We start from the raw sequence: 22,477 nt of genomic DNA on the forward strand, positions 1-22,477 counted from the left end.
CGTAGTCCCGTTGAAAGCACCGGGAGTCGACCGTGGACCTTCAAGGGAGACGGACGCACCGACCGCAAGCCCGTCGGAACGAACCGAAACCTTCAAAGAAGACTAGGAGACAAAGAATTCTCGGTGAATATAACAGCTCAAAATTCAGAAAAATTAGTGATACACTCCTCAATCCGCAGGGGGTCTTCCCCCCTGACAATGAGAGAGATGAAGAAGTCAACAACGACAAAAAAGACCAGGGGATCAACAAAAAAGCGTTTAATAACATAATAAAGGCGGTTAAAAATGAAGAATGGCTAGACGGAACTGCTCTCCCCCTCGATAATAAATTAATCAAAATCCTTAAAACAAAAAAGGACAGAATAAAAGTGCAACCAAAACCGATAATTACAGAAAAAACGAAGCATCGATTAAATACTAGTCTGAAAACACGTGAAGCCAAAATGCCAAAAACACAAAGTAGTACAAAAAAACTCAAAGAAGCACCAAAGAAAGGAGGAGACAAAAACAAAGAAGATATGCAACAAATGATAGATAGCCTAAAAAATACTATCGAAAAACTAACTAAACAGCTAGAAGAAGAGAAGGCAAGAAATGCATATCGACACACAGAAGTTAGCGGAACAGAAACAGCGAAAAGGAAAAACCCAGGTAGAGGGAATATAGATAAAGACGAAACATCGAAAAACGCTATACCAAATAAGGACACCAACATCGAAGGGACAGCGGAATCAACCCCCAAGAAAACGAGGCTCGGAAACAAAGGGGAAGGCCAAGCCGACCAAACGGGCCCAGGAGGGACCATAAACACACAGATGGACACAGACGAACTGCAGGACCTAAACACAGAAGAAGAAACAGGGATCACAGGTACTAGGACTGACCCAACTCCAACACAGACATCAAACCAAAGAAAGCAACACGAGTCAGAGGTAACAAAAGCAGTAAAACCTCCGGTAATACATATATACGAATCTTCGCAAAATGTAACATATAGAATAGCCAAAGAGACTTTAGGATTAAACAATTTTAGAATTAAGCACGTTAATAGCAAAAAACATTATTTACAATTAGATAAAATAGAAGAGTATACTAAGGTAGTAGAAACGCTGAAACAAAGGAAAATAAAATTCTTTTCCTACACACCAAAGAATATAAAACCAAAAACAATATTATTAAAAGGAATTGATAGTAGTTTTTCGACGGAAGAAATATTAGATGAATTTAGAAAAAGTAATTTAGAAAACGTAGAAATCCTAAAAATTTCGAATTTTTCAACAATCAAGTCATCTAAAAACAATAGACAGTTACCTTTTTACATTGTGCAAATCTCACCAGACAGCGATTTGAAAATGTTAACCAGCACTAAATATATTCTAAATCAAGCAATCAGCTGGGAAAATATAAGAAAAAAAGAGCCAATAATATGTACGCGTTGTCAAAGAGCAGGGCATTCGGCCGCAAACTGCCAACTAGATTACAGATGTGTGAAATGCGAAAATAACCACGAACCCGGTAAATGCACCATAGCAAAAAATGAGGTTATCGATAAAAATAAGTTATTTTGCGTTAGATGTAGAAGTCATGGTCATCCCGCATCTTATAAAGGATGCCCAAAATTTAAAGAGATAAAAGACAGATTTTTAATGAACAAAAATAAAAAAATAGAAGTAAGAAATGCAATTTTAGGAAATAGAAATAACTTTCTCACACAACAAAGATTACAAACAAATAAAACATATTCACAATGTCTCACAAGTGGGGAACATAATATACACAACCATAGCCAATTACAAATAGGAACTCAAAACGAAACAATGCAAAGACAAAGTAAAAATACAACATTACCACAACAACCAACACAAACAAATGCAGACACAATTGTATACAAACAACAGCAAACAGATCACCATTTAGCTGAATTCAAAGAATTCTTCATACAACGAATGGACAGAATTGAAAACCTAATTGCACAAAATACAAACCTAATTACACAAAATACAAACAACATAGAGAAACTAAGACGGATGTTCCATGGAATTGACACAGATATAAACGAAACAGACGAAAACATAACAATCACAGACACACAAAATGGCTAACGCAAACAACACACCAAATAACATACATTATAATTTAATATCAGCAAATGTTAACTCAATAGTAACTAACGAAAGAAGACATAACATAACACAAATGATAAATCAAAAGAATCCAGATTTCTTGCTATTGAATGAAACAAAACTAAAACAGCAACACTGCCCCAAATTTAACAATTATAGAATGATAAGGAACGACAGAAAATCAGCAAATGGAGGAGGAGTAGCTATTCTAGTCAAAAAGGAAATAGAATTTGAAAGCATAACGATACCAAAAACCTTAAGTATTATAGAAATAGTTATCTTAAAAATTAAAATAAGTAACAATAACAATTTATTTATTATATCAATATATGCGCCAGGAGTAGAATCTACAGAATTCATAAACGAACTAGAATATATAGTAAAATGGCTAGAATTAGAAAAAATAAACAACTTTTATATTATAGCAGGCGACCTAAACGCAAAGCATCCAAACTGGAAAAACCATTATTATAACGGCAGAGGATTAGCTCTCGCAAACTGGCTAGACGATAATAGTATCCAATTCAGAATGTCTCTAAAAAATACAAATATACCAACATTTTATAGGGGCAACTCATATATTGATGTAGGTCTGATTGACAGCAGAATAAACTTACACAATGTAAATACAGATAACACAATAAAAACAATCATTATGGATAGCGATCATAGGGCAATCAACATACAATTTTCACTCCCAAACAAAGAAGACAGAATATGTTTTACAACACCAAACAGACCACTCATATATAATAAAACAAAATGGCCTGATTTCAAAAAGTATTTAACCACGAACTACAACAATAGTATACCGGCAGACAGAAATCTAACAAACCAAGAAATTGACGAGGGACTAGCACTAATTAATGAATCAATAGAAAAAGCAATTGACAGACACGTACCCAAACAAACAGAATACAACTCCACTGAAATGTATTTGAATAGAAAAATTAAAGACTTACTCAAGACAAAAAGTAAATTGATCTCTATTTTAAATAACGAATATAGAAAACCATCTATTCAAGCTCACGTTATAATAAAAGAAACAAAAGAATTAATTAAAAGGTGTAAAATTCAAATCAAACAAGAATTCCAATCATCGGTAAACAGATACTGGGAAAACAAGATTAAAAAGATACCTTTACACTCAAATAAAACGTTCCCACAATTGAACCCCATTTTCAGAAAAAAGAACAAAATAGAAATTCCAAATTTAGAAATAAATAACAATAACACAAAGATAATAGAAGAAGCAGAAATCCCGCTAGACACAATATACAAAAACGAAAAAAATAATTTCATCATAACAAACGAAAAAGATAAAATGAATGTAATTGGAGCAAGTTTTGCAGCAGTCTACTCACAAAACAAAGAACTAGGTAAAAGAAGACTCACAGAACTTATCGAAGAACATAATAAAAAATTAATGGAAGAAATTAAAGAAGCAACGATAACGGGGAAAAGCTTAATACAGTTCACAGAAAGCAACCGAGCAACGAATCCCTCATGGGACGAAGACCCAAAATACTTCACAAACGTATACATGATGGATAGAATATTTCAAACACTAAATAATAAAAAATCTGCAGGACCGGACAAAATACCTAATATAGTTCTAAAGAATCTACCGAGTCGAATCATAGACGAGTACACAATTCTATTCAATAATTGCCTAAACAATTCTTATTTCCCAAATGAATGGAAAACGGCCAAGGTCATACCAATCTGCAAAAAAGGAAAAGATCCAACACAACCCACAAGCTATAGACCAATCAGTTTACTACCGAACATATCTAAAGTGTTCGAAATTCTAATAAAAAATTCACTAGAATCATTTTACGAGAAAATTAAAATAATCCCAGACGAACAGTTCGGATTTAGATACAAAATGAGCACCGTACATGCATTACAAAAATTAACTTCAGATATACACGAAGCAATAGACAACAAAGAAAGTGTAGCAGCATGTCTAATAGATTTAGAGAAGGCATTCGACACAATATGGGTGAAGGGCCTACTATATAAATTAAACAAAAAGGGATGCCCAGCCCATCTTATAAAAATAATTGCAAGCATGCTAAACAATAAAAAATTTTTTGTTTCCTTAGATAACAAAAAAAATGAACTGTTTGATGTGATCGACGGTCTACAGCAGGGAACTGTAACGGCTCCAGTATTATTCAACTTCTATAATGCAGACATCCCAAAACTATTCAATATTCTAGATTCAAATGATATAAAAGTACTCTTTTTCGCAGACGATCTCATAGTGTACATAAAAGGAAAAAACGTATTCAAATTACAAGAAAAAATGCAAGAAATCTTCAACAAAATTAATGACTATTATATGACATGGAAACTAAAGATTAATCCCACAAAATGCGAAACAATTTTATTTAGACGGAAATTAACAAACCAATGTCAAACATTTCGAAAAACATATAAATTATTCAAAATAAAATCAAACAATACAAGCATTCCACACAAAGATATAGTCCGTTACTTAGGTGTACATCTGGATGATCGTCTGATGTTAACTAAACACGTAAAAATTCAATTAGAAAAAGCAAGAAAAGCCTTCATGGCAAACAGTAGAATCTTCTTCTCAAAATACCTAAAAACAAAAATTAAAATCCTATGTTATATGCTGTTAATCAGGCCTATCATCACATATGGATGCCCAATATGGTATAATATAAGCCCGCACCTAATGGAAAAAATAAGAGCATTCGAAAGAAAATGCCTTAGAGCTTGTACATACATGTACAGGAGTAGCCATTCAAACTTCTTAAAATATGAAAGTTGCAAAAACTTATATAACAAAGCAAACATCCCAAGAATAGACAACCACATAATAAAACTGATAAGAAACTACTTCGCCAAATCAAACAAAATAGATAGGAACAATCTGATCATGACATCACTATACCCACACGATGAATATTACACAAAAACACTCGAAACAGGCAATATTCCTCCCGAAGCATTTCTTCTACTAGATAAAACAGGCAGAATTACAGACAATAACAACATTCCAATAATATACCACCTAAATAGAAAATCTAACGACAAAAGAATAATGTACCCACCAAACATAAACAGTATGAACACAACACACAAAATCCTATACAACACGGCAATTCCAGATAGAGATATCAAAGATTGTTACACCAAAAATAAAAAAAGATATTGGTGGTTAAACAACTAATCTTGAAAACTGTTGTAAATATTTAAATATAGGTAGGACTAATTAGTTTTATGCTTTTTTATTGTTTCTATTCGTTTAGTTGTCTTGTTTTTTAGGAGTATAGATGTACATAGTGTAAATAGTGTAGATAGTGTAAATAGTTACCATAACCTTTTTTTCTCGATACCCTGAAGATCAGAAACCAAACCGTTACCTTTTTTTAACTTTTTTTTGCGGAAACTAAAACTAAGAAAAACAAAATTACAAATGTTAATTAGTATATAAGTTATGAGATAAAGACTAGTAAAACTGATAGATTAAGTTAATGTAAAGATATGGTTGTGAGCGTCACTAAGGGACCAGGCAATATGTATTTAAGACTAGAAAAACTCACGTAGCTTATTCTCTACCCTGATCAATGTAAAAACCCTTTGTATACATTGAATTTTTGAATAAAAATCTTCAAAAAAAAAAAAGTTGAAAGCACCGGTTCTCGTTAGATCACCGAAGTTAAACAACGTGGAACGTGATCGGCACTAGGATGGGTGACCGTCTGGTCAAAAACCAGAAAGTGACCCACCAGGGGTGTTTTTCACTTGTTGTTGGCAAAAAGGTGGTTCGGAACCCACCATAAACAGTAGGTCCCGCTGATAAGGCGATGGTGAGAGTGGAAAAAGGAAGAGGATTGGTAAATGAATTTGAAACCCTGAGGGGACCAAATATCATGTCCATACCAAACCAACATAATCGTCATTCTTTTCCGATACAAATGAGCTCATACACGATACAATTCGGTTTAGATTTATACTCGTTTAATCCACGATAATGTAGAACCTCGATTATCCGAACTAGTCTGCAGACAAGGATATAATTATGCAGAACTTTGTCGAGTTTAGACATTCTTTTATAGAACTTTTACCAACATAATCGTCACTCTTTTCCCATTCAAATCAGAACAAACACGATACAATTCGGTTTAGATTTATACTCGTTTAATCCACGATAATGTAGAACGTCGATTATCCGAACTAGTCTGTAGATGAGGATAACATTATCCAGAACTTTGTTGTTTTTAGGGATTCTGTTATGGTACTTTTACAAACATAGTCGTCACACTTTTCCGGTTAAATCGAGTCCAAGCTCGATACAATTCGGTTTAGAATTACTTGATGAGTCCACGATTTTGTAGAACCTCGATTATCCGAACTAGTCTGTAGACGAAGATATAATTATGCAGAACTTTGTTGAGTTTAGACATTCTTTTATTGAACTTTTACCAATATAATCGTCACTCTTTTCCGATTCAAATCAGAACAACCACGAAACAATTCGGTTTAGATTTATACTCGTTTAATCCACGATAATGTAGAACCTCTATTATCCGAACTAGTCTGTAGACGAGGATATCGTTATGCAGAAAATTGTTGTTTTCAGGGATTCTTTTATGGGACTTTTACCAACATAATCGTCATTCTTTTCCGATGCAAATGAGCTCAAACACGATACAAGTCGGTTTAGATTTATACTCGTTTAATCCACGATAATGTAGAACGTCGATTATCCGAACTAGTCTGTAGACGAGGAAATCGTTATGCAGAACTTTGTTGAGTTTAGACATTCTTTTATTGAACTTTTACCAATATAATCGTCACTCTTTTCCGGTTAAATCGAGTCCAAACTCGATACAGTTCAGTTTCGAATTACTCGAGTAGTCCACGATTTTGTAGAACCTCGATTATCCGAACTAGTCTGTAGACGAGGATATCGTTATGCAGACCTTTGTTGTTGTCAGGGATTCTTTTATGGAACTCTTACCAACATAATCGTCATTCTTTTCCGATTGAAATGGGCCCAAACACAATACAATTAGGTTTAGATTTATACTCGTCTAATCCACGATTTTGTAGAACCTCGATTATCCGAACAAGTCTGTAGACGAGGATATCATTATCCAGAACTTTGTTGTTTTTAGGGATTCTGTTAAGGTACATTTACCAACATAATCGTCACTCTTTTCCGATTCAAATGAGAACAAACACGATACAATTCGGTTTAGATTTATACTCGTTTAATCCACGATAATGTAGAACGTCGATTATCCGATCTAGTCTGTAGATGAGGATATCATTATCCAGTACTTTGTCATTTTTAGGGATTCAGTAATGGTACATTTACCAACATAGTCGTCACACTTTTCCGGTTAAATCGAGTCCAAGCTCGATACAATTCGGTTTGGAGTTACTCTAGTAGTCCACGATTTTGTAGAACCTCGATTATGCGAACTAGTCTGTAGATGAGGATATCGTTATGCAGAACTTTGTTGTTGTCAGGGATTCTTTTATGGAACTCATTCCAACATAATCGTCATTCTTTTCCGATTGAAATGAGCCCAAACACAATACAATTAGGTTTAGATTTATACTCGTCTAATCCACGATTTTGTAGAACCTCGATTATCCGAACTAGTCTGTAGACGAGGATATCGTTATGCAGAACATTGTTGTTTTCTGGGATTCTTTTATGGGACTTTTGCCAACATAATCGTCATTCTTTTCCGATTCAGATGAGCTCAAACACGATACAATTCGGTTTAGATTTATACTGGTTTAATCTAAGATACAGTAAAACATCGATTATCCGAACTAGTCTGTAGGTGAGGATATAATTATGCAGAACTTTGTTGAGTTTAGACATTCTTTTATTGAACTTTTACCAACATAATCGTCACTCTTTTCCGATTGAAATGAGCCCAAACACGATACAATTAGGTTTAGATTTATACTCGTCTAATCCACAATTTTGTAGAACCTCGATTATCCGAACTAGTCTGTAGACGAGGATATCGTTATGCAGAACTTTGTTGTTTTTAGGGATTCTGTTATGGTACATTTACCAACATAGTCGTCACACTTTTCCGGTTAAATCGAGTCCAAGCTCGATACAATTCGGTTTGGAGTTACTCTAGTAGTCCACGATTTTGTAGAACCTCGATTATGCGAACTAGTCTGTAGATGAGGATATCGTTATGCAGAACTTTGTTGTTGTCAGGGATTCTTTTATGGAACTCATTCCAACATAATCGTCATTCTTTTCCGATTGAAATGAGCCCAAACACAATACAATTAGGTTTAGATTTATACTCGTCTAATCCACGATTTTGTAGAACCTCGATTATCCGAACTAGTCTGTAGACGAGGATATCGTTATGCAGAACATTGTTGTTTTCTGGGATTCTTTTATGGGACTTTTGCCAACATAATCGTCATTCTTTTCCGATTCAGATGAGCTCAAACACGATACAATTCGGTTTAGATTTATACTGGTTTAATCTAAGATACAGTAAAACATCGATTATCCGAACTAGTCTGTAGGTGAGGATATAATTATGCAGAACTTTGTTGAGTTTAGACATTCTTTTATTGAACTTTTACCAACATAATCGTCACTCTTTTCCGATTGAAATGAGCCCAAACACGATACAATTAGGTTTAGATTTATACTCGTCTAATCCACAATTTTGTAGAACCTCGATTATCCGAACTAGTCTGTAGACGAGGATATCGTTATGCAGAACTTTGTTGTTTTTAGGGATTCTGTTATGGTACATTTACCAACATAGTCGTCACACTTTTCCGGTTAAATCGAGTCCAAGCTCGATACAATTCGGTTTAGAATTACTTGATTAGTCCACGATTTTGTAGAACCTCGATTATCCGAACTAGTCTGTAGATGAGGACATCATTATCCAGAACTTTGTTGTTTTTAGGAATTCTGTTATGGTACTTTTACCAACATAGTCGTCACACTTTTCCGGTTAAATCGAGTCCAAGCTCGATACAATTCGGTTTGGAATTACTCGAGTAGTCCACGATTTTGTAGAACCTCGATTATCCGAACAAGTCTGTAGACGAGGATATCATTATCCAGAACTTTGTTGTTTTTAGGGATTCTGTTATGGTACTTTTACCAACATAATCGTCACTCTTTTCCGATTCAAATGAGAACAAACACGATACAATTCGGTTTAGATTTATACTCGTTTAATCCACGATAATGTAGAACGTCGATTATCCGAACTAGTCTGTAGATGAGGATAACATTATCCAGAACTTTGTTGTTTTTAGGGATTCTGTTATGGTACTTTTACAAACATAGTCGTCACACTTTTCCGGTTAAATCGAGTCCAAGCTCGATACAGTTCAGTTTCGAATTACTCGAGTAGTCCACGATTTTGTAGAACCTCGATTATCCGAACTAGTCTGTAGACGAGGATATCGTTATGCAGAACTTTGTTGTTGTCAGGGATTCTTTTATGGAACTCTTACCAACATAATCGTCATTCTTTTCCGATTGAAATGAGCCCAAACACAATACAATTAGGTTTAGATTTATACTCGTCTAATCCACGATTTTGTAGAACCTCGATTATCCGAACTAGTCTGTAGACGAGGATATCGTTATGCAGAACTTTGCTGTTGTCAGGGATTCTTTTATGGGACTTTTACCAACATAATCGTCATTCTTTTCCGATGAAAATGAGCTCAAACACGATACAAGTCGGTTTAGATTTATACTCGTTTAATCCACGATAATGTAGAACGTCGATTATCCGAACTAGTCTGTAGATGAGGATATCATTATCCAGAACTTTGTTGTTTTTAGGGATTCTGTTATGGTACATTTACCAACATAGTCGCCACACTGTTCCGGTTAAATCGAGTCCAAGCTCGATACAATTCGGTTTAGAATTACTCGATGTGTCCACGATTTTGTAGAACCTCGATTATCCGAACTAGTCTGTAGATGAGGATATCATTATCCAGAACTTTGTTGTTTTTAGGAATTCTGTTATGGTACTTTTACCAACATAGTCGTCACACTTTTCCGGTTAAATCGAGTCCAAGCTCGATACAATTCGGTTTGGAATTACTCGATGTGTCCACGATTTTGTAGAACCTCGATTATCCGAACTAGTCTGTAGACGAGGAAATCGTTATGCAGAACATTGTTGTTTTCTGGGATTCTTTTATGGGACTTTTGCCAACATAGTCGTCACACTTTTCCGGTTAGATCGAGTCCAAGCTCGATACAATTCGGTTTGGAATTACTCGAGTAGTCCACGATTTTGTAGAACCTCGATTATCCGAACTAGTCTGTAGACGAGGAAATCGTTATGCAGAACATTGTTGTTTTCAGGGATTCTGTTATGGTACATTTACCAACATAGTCGTCACACTTTTCCGGTTAAATCGAGTCCAAGCTCGATACAATTCGGTTTGGAATTACTCGAGTAGTCCACGATTTTGTAGAACCTCGATTATCCGAACTAGTCTGTAGACGAGGATATCGTTATGCAGAACTTTGTTGTTGTCAGGGATTCTTTTATGGAACTCTTACCAACATAATCGTCATTCTTTTCCGATTGAAATGAGCCCAAACACAATACAATTCGGTTTGGAATTACTCGAGTAGTCCACGATTTTGTAGAACCTCGATTATCCGAACTAGTCTGTAGACGAGGATATCGTTATGCAGAACTTTGTTGTTTTCAGGGATTCTTTTATGGGACTTTTACCAACATAATCGTCATTCTTTTCCGATGCAAATGAGCTCAAACACGATACAAGTCGGTTTAGATTTATACTAGTTTAATCCACGATAATGTAGAACGTCGATTATCCGAACTAGTCTGTAGATGAGGATATCATTATCCAGAACTTTGTTGTTTTTAGGGATTATGTTATGGTACATTTACCAACATAATCGTCATTCTTTTCCGATTCAAATGAGCTCAAACACGATACAATTCGGTTTAGATTTATACTCGATTAGTCCACGATTTTGTAGAACCTCGATTATCCGAACTAGTCTGTAGACGAGGAAATCGTTATGCAGAACATTGTTGTTTTCAGGGATTCTTTTATGGGACTTTTACCAACATAATCGTCATTCTTTTCCGATTCAAATGAGCTCATACACGATACAATTCGGTTTAGATTTATACTCGTTTAATCCACGATAATGTAGAACCTCGATTATCCGTACTAGTCTGCAGACGAGGATATAATTATGCAGAACTTTGTCGAGTTTAGACATTCTTTTATAGAACTTTTACCAACATAATCGTCACTCTTTTCCCATTCAAATCAGAACAGACACGATACAATTCGGTTTAGATTTATACTCGTTTAATCCACGATAATGTAGAACGTCGATTATCCGAACTAGTCTGTAGATGAGGATAACATTATCCAGAACTTTGTTGTTTTTAGGGATTCTGTTATGGTACTTTTACAAACATAGTCGTCACACTTTTCCGGTTAAATCGAGTCCAAGCTCGATACAGTTCAGTTTCGAATTACTCGAGTAGTCCACGATTTTGTAGAACCTCGATTATCCGAACTAGTCTGTAGACGAGGATATCGTTATGCAGAACTTTGTTGTTGTCAGGGATTCTTTTATGGAACTCTTACCAACATAATCGTCATTCTTTTCCGATTGAAATGAGCCCAAACACAATACAATTAGGTTTAGATTTATACTCGTCTAATCCACGATTTTGTAGAACCTCGATTATCCGAACTAGTCTGTAGATAAGGATAACATTATCCAGAACTTTGTTGTTTTTAGGGATTCTGTTATGGTACTTTTACAAACATAGTCGTCACACTTTTCCGGTTAAATCGAGTCCAAGCTCGATACAGTTCGGTTTGGAATTACTCGATGTGTCCACGATTTTGTAGAACCTCGATTATCCGAACTAGTCTGTAGACGAGGAAATCGTTATGCAGAACATTGTTGTTTTCTGGGATTCTTTTATGGGACTTTTGCCAACATAGTCGTCACACTTTTCCGGTTAGATCGAGTCCAAGCTCGATACAATTCGGTTTGGAATTACTCGAGTAGTCCACGATTTTGTAGAACCTCGATTATCCGAACTAGTCTGTAGAGGAGGAAATCGTTATGCAGAACATTGTTGTTTTCTGGGATTCTTTTATGGGACTTTTGCCAACATAGTCGTCACACTTTTCCGGTTAGATCGAGTCCAAGCTCGATACAATTCGGTTTGGAATTACTCGAGTAGTCCACGATTTTGTAGAACCTCGATTATCCGAACTAGTCTGTAGACGAGGAAATCGTTATACAGAACTTTGTTGTTTTTAGGAATTCTGTTATGGTACTTTTACCAACATAGTCGTCACACTTTTCCGGTTAAATCGAGTCCAAGCTCGATACAATTCGGTTTGGAATTACTCGATGTGTCCACGATTTTGTAGAACCTCGATTATCCGAACTAGTCTGTAGACGAGGAAATCGTTATGCAGAACATTGTTGTTTTCTGGGATTCTTTTATGGGACTTTTGCCAACATAGTCGTCACACTTTTCCGGTTAGATCGAGCCCAAGCTCGATACAATTCGGTTTGGAATTACTCGAGTAGTCCACGATTTTGTAGAACCTCGATTATCCGAACTAGTCTGTAGACGAGGATATCGTTATGCAGAACTTTGTTGTTGTCAGGGATTCTTTTATGGAACTCTTACCAACATAATCGTCATTCTTTTCCGATTGAAATGAGCCCAAACACAATACAATTAGGTTTAGATTTATACTCGTTTAATCCACGATAATATAGAACGTCGATTATCCGAACTAGTCTGTAGACGAGGATATCGTTATGCAGAACATTGTTGTTTTCTGGGATTCTTTTGTAACGTTCCGATTTCGTGTTGCCCTGTAGCTTAGGAGTGAACCAGGGTTCGCAGGTGAATAAATGAAATGGAGACGAAATCGGGTAACGAACTAAACTTTATTCCGCTTAGTGCGGTTCAAGGGAAATAAGATGCAACTCAAAACCTTTCCTGCAGACCGGCGAATCCGGCCGCGTAACAAAAATATATCTATATATATCGCGTAGACCGCGTTGACAGCGGAAGGAGCCTGCGGCCTCTTGTTAGCTGGATCGGCGTCCTTGGTCTAGTGAGGAACAGACAAGATAATCCGGCGATAATTATAAACTGGTAATTACGAAGCGATCAGGCGGTCAGGAGCAAGTAACGGGTACTGGTACGCATTGAACGCGCTCGCGGAGACGGTTCCGAACATTCGGCGGTAGTAAGCGCGGTATCGGACGACGCGGGACCTCGCGGGGTCGCTACGAGTTTTCGCTGGAAGGTGGGAGGTGACAGGATACGGTCGGAGGTCGCGGCCCGACGCAGCGCAGGCGCCGCGGTTTTCCCTCAGAAGCACCTGAGAGACAAACCACGGTCCGTACGTATCTCAGAGGCATCTGAGAGGTTCGCACCCGCCGCCGCCACACCAAATCGCGACGTTTAACCGCAGAGGTTCGAATCACGGACAGAGCCGGAGGCCAGTCGCTCCGTGCTGGACGGTCGGAGAGCCGAGTAGTGCCGTAACCCTCGCACAGAAGCACCTGAGCGACGGGTTACAGTCGCACGCACCTTAGAAGCACCTAAGGGTGTTCGTGCCCACCACACCGACACGACGGGTCCGGTCCAGCCAAGGCGATGGCACGGCGATCTCCGGGAGCCGGGAATACGGAGGAGAGTCGTCTCCTGGAACTTGTGCTTCCAGCCTGCGTTCTGGACGGATGTATAGCTCTGAAAAGGGCTCGTACAATCCGGTGTGCACGGGAGTGGTTCCAGGCGGACTCCGCCGGCTTGGTATTCCGCTGCGACTTATATAGCGCGCGAAAGCGCGGCGCTCTCCGATTGGCGCGCGCTTGGTCTCGGCGGTGATTGGCGCGCGCTGGTGTCGAGAACATCTATAAATATAGGTGCGAGCGATCGCTCCTGTTCATATGATGTTCGTGACGAGGTATCGCCTCGTCGCACTTTTATGGGACTTTTTCCAACATAATCGTCATTCTCTTCCGATTCAAATGAGCTCAAACACGATACAATTCGGTTTAGATTTATACTCGTTTAATCCACGATAATGTAGAACGTCGATTATCCGATCTAGTCTGTAGATGAGGATATCATTATCCAGTACTTTGTCATTTTTAGGGATTCTGTAATGGTACATTTACCAACATAGTCGTCACACTTTTCCGGTTAAATCGAGTCCAAGCTCGATACAATTCGGTTTAGAATTACTTGATTAGTCCACGATTTTGTAGAACCTCGATTATCCGAACTAGTCTGTAGCCGAGGATATCGTTAAGCAGAACATTGTTGTTTTCGGGGATTCTTTTATTGAACATTTACCAACATAATCGTCACTCTTTTCCGATTCAAATGAGAACAAACACGATACAATTCGGTTTAGATTTATACTCGTTTAATCCACGATAATGTAGAACGTCGATTATCCGAACTAGTCTGTAGATGAGGATATCATTATCCAGAACTTTGTTATTTTTTAGGGATTCTGTTATGGTACATTTACCAACATAGTCGTCACACTTTTCCGGTTAAATCGAGTCCAAGCTCGATACAATTCGGTTTGGAATTACTCGATGTGTCCACGATTTTGTAGAACCTCGATTATCCGAACTAGTCTGTAGACGAGGAAATCGTTATGCAGAACATTGTTGTTTTCTGGGATTCTTTTATGGGACTTTTGCCAACATAATCAGCCAACAAGCGTAGTCCCGTTGAAAGCACCGGTTCTCGTTAGATCACCGAAGTTAAACAACGTGGAACGTGATCGGCACTAGGATGGGTGACCGTCTGGTCAAAAACCAGAAAGTGACCCACCAGGAGTGTTTTTCACGTGTTGTTGGCAAAAAGGTGGTTCGGAACCCACCATAAACAGTAGGTCCCGCTGAAAAGGCGATGGTGAGAGTGGAAAAAGGAAGAGGATTGGTAAATGAATTTGAAACCCCGTGGGGACCAAATATCATGTCCATACCATACCAACATAATAGTCATTCTTTTCCGATTCAAATGAGCTCAAACACGATACAATTCGGTTTAGATTTATACTCGATTAGTCCACGATTTTGTAGAACCTCGATTATCCGAACTAGTCTGTAGACAAGGAAATCGTTATGCAGAACATTGTTGTTTTCAGAGATTCTTTTATGGGACTTTTACCAACATAATCGTCATTCTTCTCCGATTCAAATGAGCTCATACACGATACAATTCGGTTTAGATTTATACTCGTTTAATCCACGATAATGTAGAACCTCGATTATCCGAACTAGTCTGCAGACGAGGATATAATTATGCAGAACTTTGTTGAGTTTAGACATTCTTTTATTGAACTTTTAGCAACATAATCGTCACTCTTTTCCCATTCAAATCAGATGAAACACGATACAATTCGGCTTAGATTTATACTGGTTTAATCTACGTTACAGTAAAACATCGATTATCCGAACTAGTCTGCAGACGAGGATATAATTATGCAGAACTTTGTCGAGTTTAGACATTCTTTTATAGAACTTTTACCAACATAATCGTCACTCTTTTCCGGTTAAATCGAGTCCAAGCTCGATACAATTCGGTTTGGAATTACTCCAGTAGTCCACGATTTTGTAGAACCTCGATTATCCGAACTAGTCTGTAGCCGAGGATATCGTTAAGCAGAACTTTGTTGTTTTCGGGGATTCTTTTATGGGACTTTTGCCAACATAGTCGTCACACTTTTCCGGTTAGATCGAGTCCAAGCTCGATACAATTCGGTTTGGAATTACTCGAGTAGTCCACGATTTTGTAGAACCTCGATTATCCGAACTAGTCTGTAGACGAGGATATCGTTATGCAGAACTTTGTTGTATTTAGGGATTCTGTTATGGTACATTTACCAACATAGTCGTCACACTTTTCCGGTTAAATCGAGTCCAAGCTCGATACAATTCGGTTTAGAATTACTTGATTAGTCCACGATTTTGTAGAACCTCGATTATCCGAACTAGTCTGTAGATGAAGATATAATTATGCAGAACTTTGTTGAGTTTAGACATTCTTTTATTGAACTTTTACCAATATAATCGTCACTCTTCTCCGATTCAAATCAGAACAACCACGAAACAATTCGGTTTAGATTTATACTCGTCTAATCCACGATTTTGTAGAACCTCGATTATCCGAACTAGTCTGTAGACGAGGATATCGTTATGCAGAACATTGTTGTTTTCTGGGATTCTTTTATGGGACTTTTGCCAACATAATCGTCATTCTTTTCCGATTCAGATGAGCTCAAACACGATACAATTCGGTTTAGATTTATACTGGTTTAATCTAAGATACAGTAAAACATCGATTATCCGAACTAGTCTGTAGGTGAGGATATAATTATGCAGAACTTTGTTGAGTTTAGACATTCTTTTATTGAACTTTTACCAACATAATCGTCACTCTTTTCCGATTGAAATGAGCCCAAACACGATACAATTAGGTTTAGATTTATACTCGTCTAATCCACAATTTTGTAGAACCTCGATTATCCGAACTAGTCTGTAGACGAGGATATCGTTATGCAGAACTTTGTTGTTTTTAGGGATTCTGTTATGGTACATTTACCAACATAGTCGTCACACTTTTCCGGTTAAATCGAGTCCAAGCTCGATACAATTCGGTTTAGAATTACTTGATTAGTCCACGATTTTGTAGAACCTCGATTATCCGAACTAGTCTGTAGATGAGGATATCATTATCCAGAACTTTGTTGTTTTTAGGAATTCTGTTATGGTACTTTTACCAACATAGTCGTCACACTTTTCCGGTTAAATCGAGTCCAAGCTCGATACAATTCGGTTTGGAATTACTCGAGTAGTCCACGATTTTGTAGAACCTCGATTATCCGAACAAGTCTGTAGACGAGGATATCATTATCCAGAACTTTGTTGTTTTTAGGGATTCTGTTATGGTACTTTTACCAACATAATCGTCACTCTTTTCCGATTCAAATGAGAACAAACACGATACAATTCGGTTTAGATTTATACTCGTTTAATCCACGATAATGTAGAACGTCGATTATCCGAACTAGTCTGTAGATGAGGATAACATTATCCAGAACTTTGTTGTTTTTAGGGATTCTGTTATGGTACTTTTACAAACATAGTCGTCACACTTTTCCGGTTAAATCGAGTCCAAGCTCGATACAGTTCAGTTTCGAATTACTCGAGTAGTCCACGATTTTGTAGAACCTCGATTATTCGAACTAGTCTGTAGACGAGGATATCGTTATGCAGAACTTTGTTGTTGTCAGGGATTCTTTTATGGAACTCTTACCAACATAATCGTCATTCTTTTCCGATTGAAATGAGCCCAAACACAATACAATTAGGTTTAGATTTATACTCGTCTAATCCACGATTTTGTAGAACCTCGATTATCCGAACTAGTCTGTAGACGAGGATATCGTTATGCAGAACTTTGCTGTTGTCAGGGATTCTTTTATGGGACTTTTACCAACATAATCGTCATTCTTTTCCGATGAAAATGAGCTCAAACACGATACAAGTCGGTTTAGATTTATACTCGTTTAATCCACGATAATGTAGAACGTCGATTATCCGAACTAGTCTGTAGATGAGGATATCATTATCCAGAACTTTGTTGTTTTTAGGGATTCTGTTATGGTACATTTACCAACATAGTCGTCACACTGTTCCGGTTAAATCGAGTCCAAGCTCGATACAATTCGGTTTAGAATTACTCGATGTGTCCACGATTTTGTAGAACCTCGATTATCCGAACTAGTCTGTAGATGAGGATATCATTATCCAGAACTTTGTTGTTTTTAGGAATTCTGTTATGGTACTTTTACCAACATAGTCGTCACACTTTTCCGGTTAAATCGAGTCCAAGCTCGATACAATTCGGTTTGGAATTACTCGATGTGTCCACGATTTTGTAGAACCTCGATTATCCGAACTAGTCTGTAGACGAGGAAATCGTTATGCAGAACATTGTTGTTTTCTGGGATTCTTTTATGGGACTTTTGCCAACATAGTCGTCACACTTTTCCGGTTAGATCGAGTCCAAGCTCGATACAATTCGGTTTGGAATTACTCGAGTAGTCCACGATTTTGTAGAACCTCGATTATCCGAACTAGTCTGTAGACGAGGAAATCGTTATGCAGAACATTGTTGTTTTCAGGGATTCTGTTATGGTACATTTACCAACATAGTCGTCACACTTTTCCGGTTAAATCGAGTCCAAGCTCGATACAATTCGGTTTGGAATTACTCGAGTAGTCCACGATTTTGTAGAACCTCGATTATCCGAACTAGTCTGTAGACGAGGATATCGTTATGCAGAACTTTGTTGTTGTCAGGGATTCTTTTATGGAACTCTTACCAACATAATCGTCATTCTTTTCCGATTGAAATGAGCCCAAACACAATACAATTCGGTTTGGAATTACTCGAGTAGTCCACGATTTTGTAGAACCTCGATTATCCGAACTAGTCTGTAGACGAGGATATCGTTATGCAGAACTTTGTTGTTTTCAGGGATTCTTTTATGGGACTTTTACCAACATAATCGTCATTCTTTTCCGATGCAAATGAGCTCAAACACGATACAAGTCGGTTTAGATTTATACTAGTTTAATCCACGATAATGTAGAACGTCGATTATCCGAACTAGTCTGTAGATGAGGATATCATTATCCAGAACTTTGTTGTTTTTAGGGATTATGTTATGGTACATTTACCAACATAATCGTCATTCTTTTCCGATTCAAATGAGCTCAAACACGATACAATTCGGTTTAGATTTATACTCGATTAGTCCACGATTTTGTAGAACCTCGATTATCCGAACTAGTCTGTAGACGAGGAAATCGTTATGCAGAACATTGTTGTTTTCAGGGATTCTTTTATGGGACTTTTACCAACATAATCGTCATTCTTTTCCGATTCAAATGAGCTCATACACGATACAATTCGGTTTAGATTTATACTCGTTTAATCCACGATAATGTAGAACCTCGATTATCCGTACTAGTCTGCAGACGAGGATATAATTATGCAGAACTTTGTCGAGTTTAGACATTCTTTTATAGAACTTTTACCAACATAATCGTCACTCTTTTCCCATTCAAATCAGAACAGACACGATACAATTCGGTTTAGATTTATACTCGTTTAATCCACGATAATGTAGAACGTCGATTATCCGAACTAGTCTGTAGATGAGGATAACATTATCCAGAACTTTGTTGTTTTTAGGGATTCTGTTATGGTACTTTTACAAACATAGTCGTCACACTTTTCCGGTTAAATCGAGTCCAAGCTCGATACAGTTCAGTTTCGAATTACTCGAGTAGTCCACGATTTTGTAGAACCTCGATTATCCGAACTAGTCTGTAGACGAGGATATCGTTATGCAGAACTTTGTTGTTGTCAGGGATTCTTTTATGGAACTCTTACCAACATAATCGTCATTCTTTTCCGATTGAAATGAGCCCAAACACAATACAATTAGGTTTAGATTTATACTCGTCTAATCCACGATTTTGTAGAACCTCGATTATCCGAACTAGTCTGTAGATAAGGATAACATTATCCAGAACTTTGTTGTTTTTAGGGATTCTGTTATGGTACTTTTACAAACATAGTCGTCACACTTTTCCGGTTAAATCGAGTCCGAGCTCGATACAGTTCGGTTTGGAATTACTCGATGTGTCCACGATTTTGTAGAACCTCGATTATCCGAACTAGTCTGTAGACGAGGAAATCGTTATGCAGAACATTGTTGTTTTCTGGGATTCTTTTATGGGACTTTTGCCAACATAGTCGTCACACTTTTCCGGTTAGATCGAGTCCAAGCTCGATACAATTCGGTTTGGAATTACTCGAGTAGTCCACGATTTTGTAGAACCTCGATTATCCGAACTAGTCTGTAGAGGAGGAAATCGTTATGCAGAACATTGTTGTTTTCTGGGATTCTTTTATGGGACTTTTGCCAACATAGTCGTCACACTTTTCCGGTTAGATCGAGTCCAAGCTCGATACAATTCGGTTTGGAATTACTCGAGTAGTCCACGATTTTGTAGAACCTCGATTATCCGAACTAGTCTGTAGACGAGGAAATCGTTATACAGAACTTTGTTGTTTTTAGGAATTCTGTTATGGTACTTTTACCAACATAGTCGTCACACTTTTCCGGTTAAATCGAGTCCAAGCTCGATACAATTCGGTTTGGAATTACTCGATGTGTCCACGATTTTGTAGAACCTCGATTATCCGAACTAGTCTGTAGACGAGGAAATCGTTATGCAGAACATTGTTGTTTTCTGGGATTCTTTTATGGGACTTTTGCCAACATAGTCGTCACACTTTTCCGGTTAGATCGAGTCCAAGCTCGATACAATTCGGTTTGGAATTACTCGAGTAGTCCACGATTTTGTAGAACCTCGATTATCCGAACTAGTCTGTAGACGAGGATATCGTTATGCAGAACTTTGTTGTTGTCAGGGATTCTTTTATGGAACTCTTACCAACATAATCGTCATTCTTTTCCGATTGAAATGAGCCCAAACACAATACAATTAGGTTTAGATTTATACTCGTTTAATCCACGATAATATAGAACGTCGATTATCCGAACTAGTCTGTAGACGAGGATATCGTTATGCAGAACATTGTTGTTTTCTGGGATTCTTTTGTAACGTTCCGATTTCGTGTTGCCCTGTAGCTTAGGAGTGAACCAGGGTTCGCAGGTGAATAAATGAAATGGAGACGAAATCGGGTAACGAACTAAACTTTATTCCGCTTAGTGCGGTTCAAGGGAAATAAGATGCAACTCAAAACCTTTCCTGCAGACCGGCGAATCCGGCCGCGTAACAAAAATATATCTATATATATCGCGTAGACCGCGTTGACAGCGGAAGGAGCCTGCGGCCTCTTGTTAGCTGGATCGGCGTCCTTGGTCTAGTGAGGAACAGACAAGATAATCCGGCGATAATTATAAACTGGTAATTACGAAGCGATCAGGCGGTCAGGAGCAAGTAACGGGTACTGGTACGCATTGAACGCGCTCGCGGAGACGGTTCCGAACATTCGGCGGTAGTAAGCGCGGTATCGGACGACGCGGGACCTCGCGGGGTCGCTACGAGTTTTCGCTGGAAGGTGGGAGGTGACAGGATACGGTCGGAGGTCGCGGCCCGACGCAGCGCAGGCGCCGCGGTTTTCCCTCAGAAGCACCTGAGAGACAAACCACGGTCCGTACGTATCTCAGAGGCATCTGAGAGGTTCGCACCCGCCGCCGCCACACCAAATCGCGACGTTTAACCGCAGAGGTTCGAATCACGGACAGAGCCGGAGGCCAGTCGCTCCGTGCTGGACGGTCGGAGAGCCGAGTAGTGCCGTAACCCTCGCACAGAAGCACCTGAGCGACGGGTTACAGTCGCACGCACCTTAGAAGCACCTAAGGGTGTTCGTGCCCACCACACCGACACGACGGGTCCGGTCCAGCCAAGGCGATGGCACGGCGATCTCCGGGAGCCGGGAATACGGAGGAGAGTCGTCTCCTGGAACTTGTGCTTCCAGCCTGCGTTCTGGACGGATGTATAGCTCTGAAAAGGGCTCGTACAATCCGGTGTGCACGGGAGTGGTTCCAGGCGGACTCCGCCGGCTTGGTATTCCGCTGCGACTTATATAGCGCGCGAAAGCGCGGCGCTCTCCGATTGGCGCGCGCTTGGTCTCGGCGGTGATTGGCGCGCGCTGGTGTCGAGAACATCTATAAATATAGGTGCGAGCGATCGCTCCTGTTCATATGATGTTCGTGACGAGGTATCGCCTCGTCGCACTTTTATGGGACTTTTTCCAACATAATCGTCATTCTCTTCCGATTCAAATGAGCTCAAACACGATACAATTCGGTTTAGATTTATACTCGTTTAATCCACGATAATGTAGAACGTCGATTATCCGAACTAGTCTGTAGATGAGGATATCATTATCCAGAACTTTGTTGTTTTTAGGGATTCTGTTATGGTACATTTACCAACATAGTCGTCACACTGTTCCGATTAAATCGAGTCCAAGCTCGATACAATTCGGTTTAGAATTACTTGATGTGTCCACGATTTTGTAGAACCTCGATTATCCGAACTAGTCTGTAGATGAGGATATCATTATCCAGAACTTTGTTGTTTTTAGGGATTCTGTTATGGTACTTTTACCAACATAATCGTCACTCTTTTCCGATTCAAATGAGAACAAACACGATACAATTCG

The 22,477-nt window shown here is 38.4% G+C and overlaps 1 long non-coding RNA gene across 1 annotated transcript; it reads right to left on the reverse strand.

Annotated features, from left to right (window-relative positions):
* Window positions 1-643: 643 nt before the first annotated feature.
* Window positions 644-5,975, reverse strand: LOC143216309 (uncharacterized). The gene is made up of 2 exons (XR_013010546.1): window positions 5,705-5,975; window positions 644-5,556 (listed from the first exon to the last, which is right to left on the reverse strand). It is a non-coding gene; the product is annotated as an uncharacterized LOC143216309 (long non-coding RNA).
* Window positions 5,976-22,477: the final 16,502 nt, after the last annotated feature.

The sequence above is a fragment of the Lasioglossum baleicum genome, chromosome 15 (genome assembly GCF_051020765.1).
Source record: "Lasioglossum baleicum chromosome 15, iyLasBale1, whole genome shotgun sequence".
Lineage (NCBI taxonomy): Eukaryota > Metazoa > Arthropoda > Insecta > Hymenoptera > Halictidae > Lasioglossum > Lasioglossum baleicum.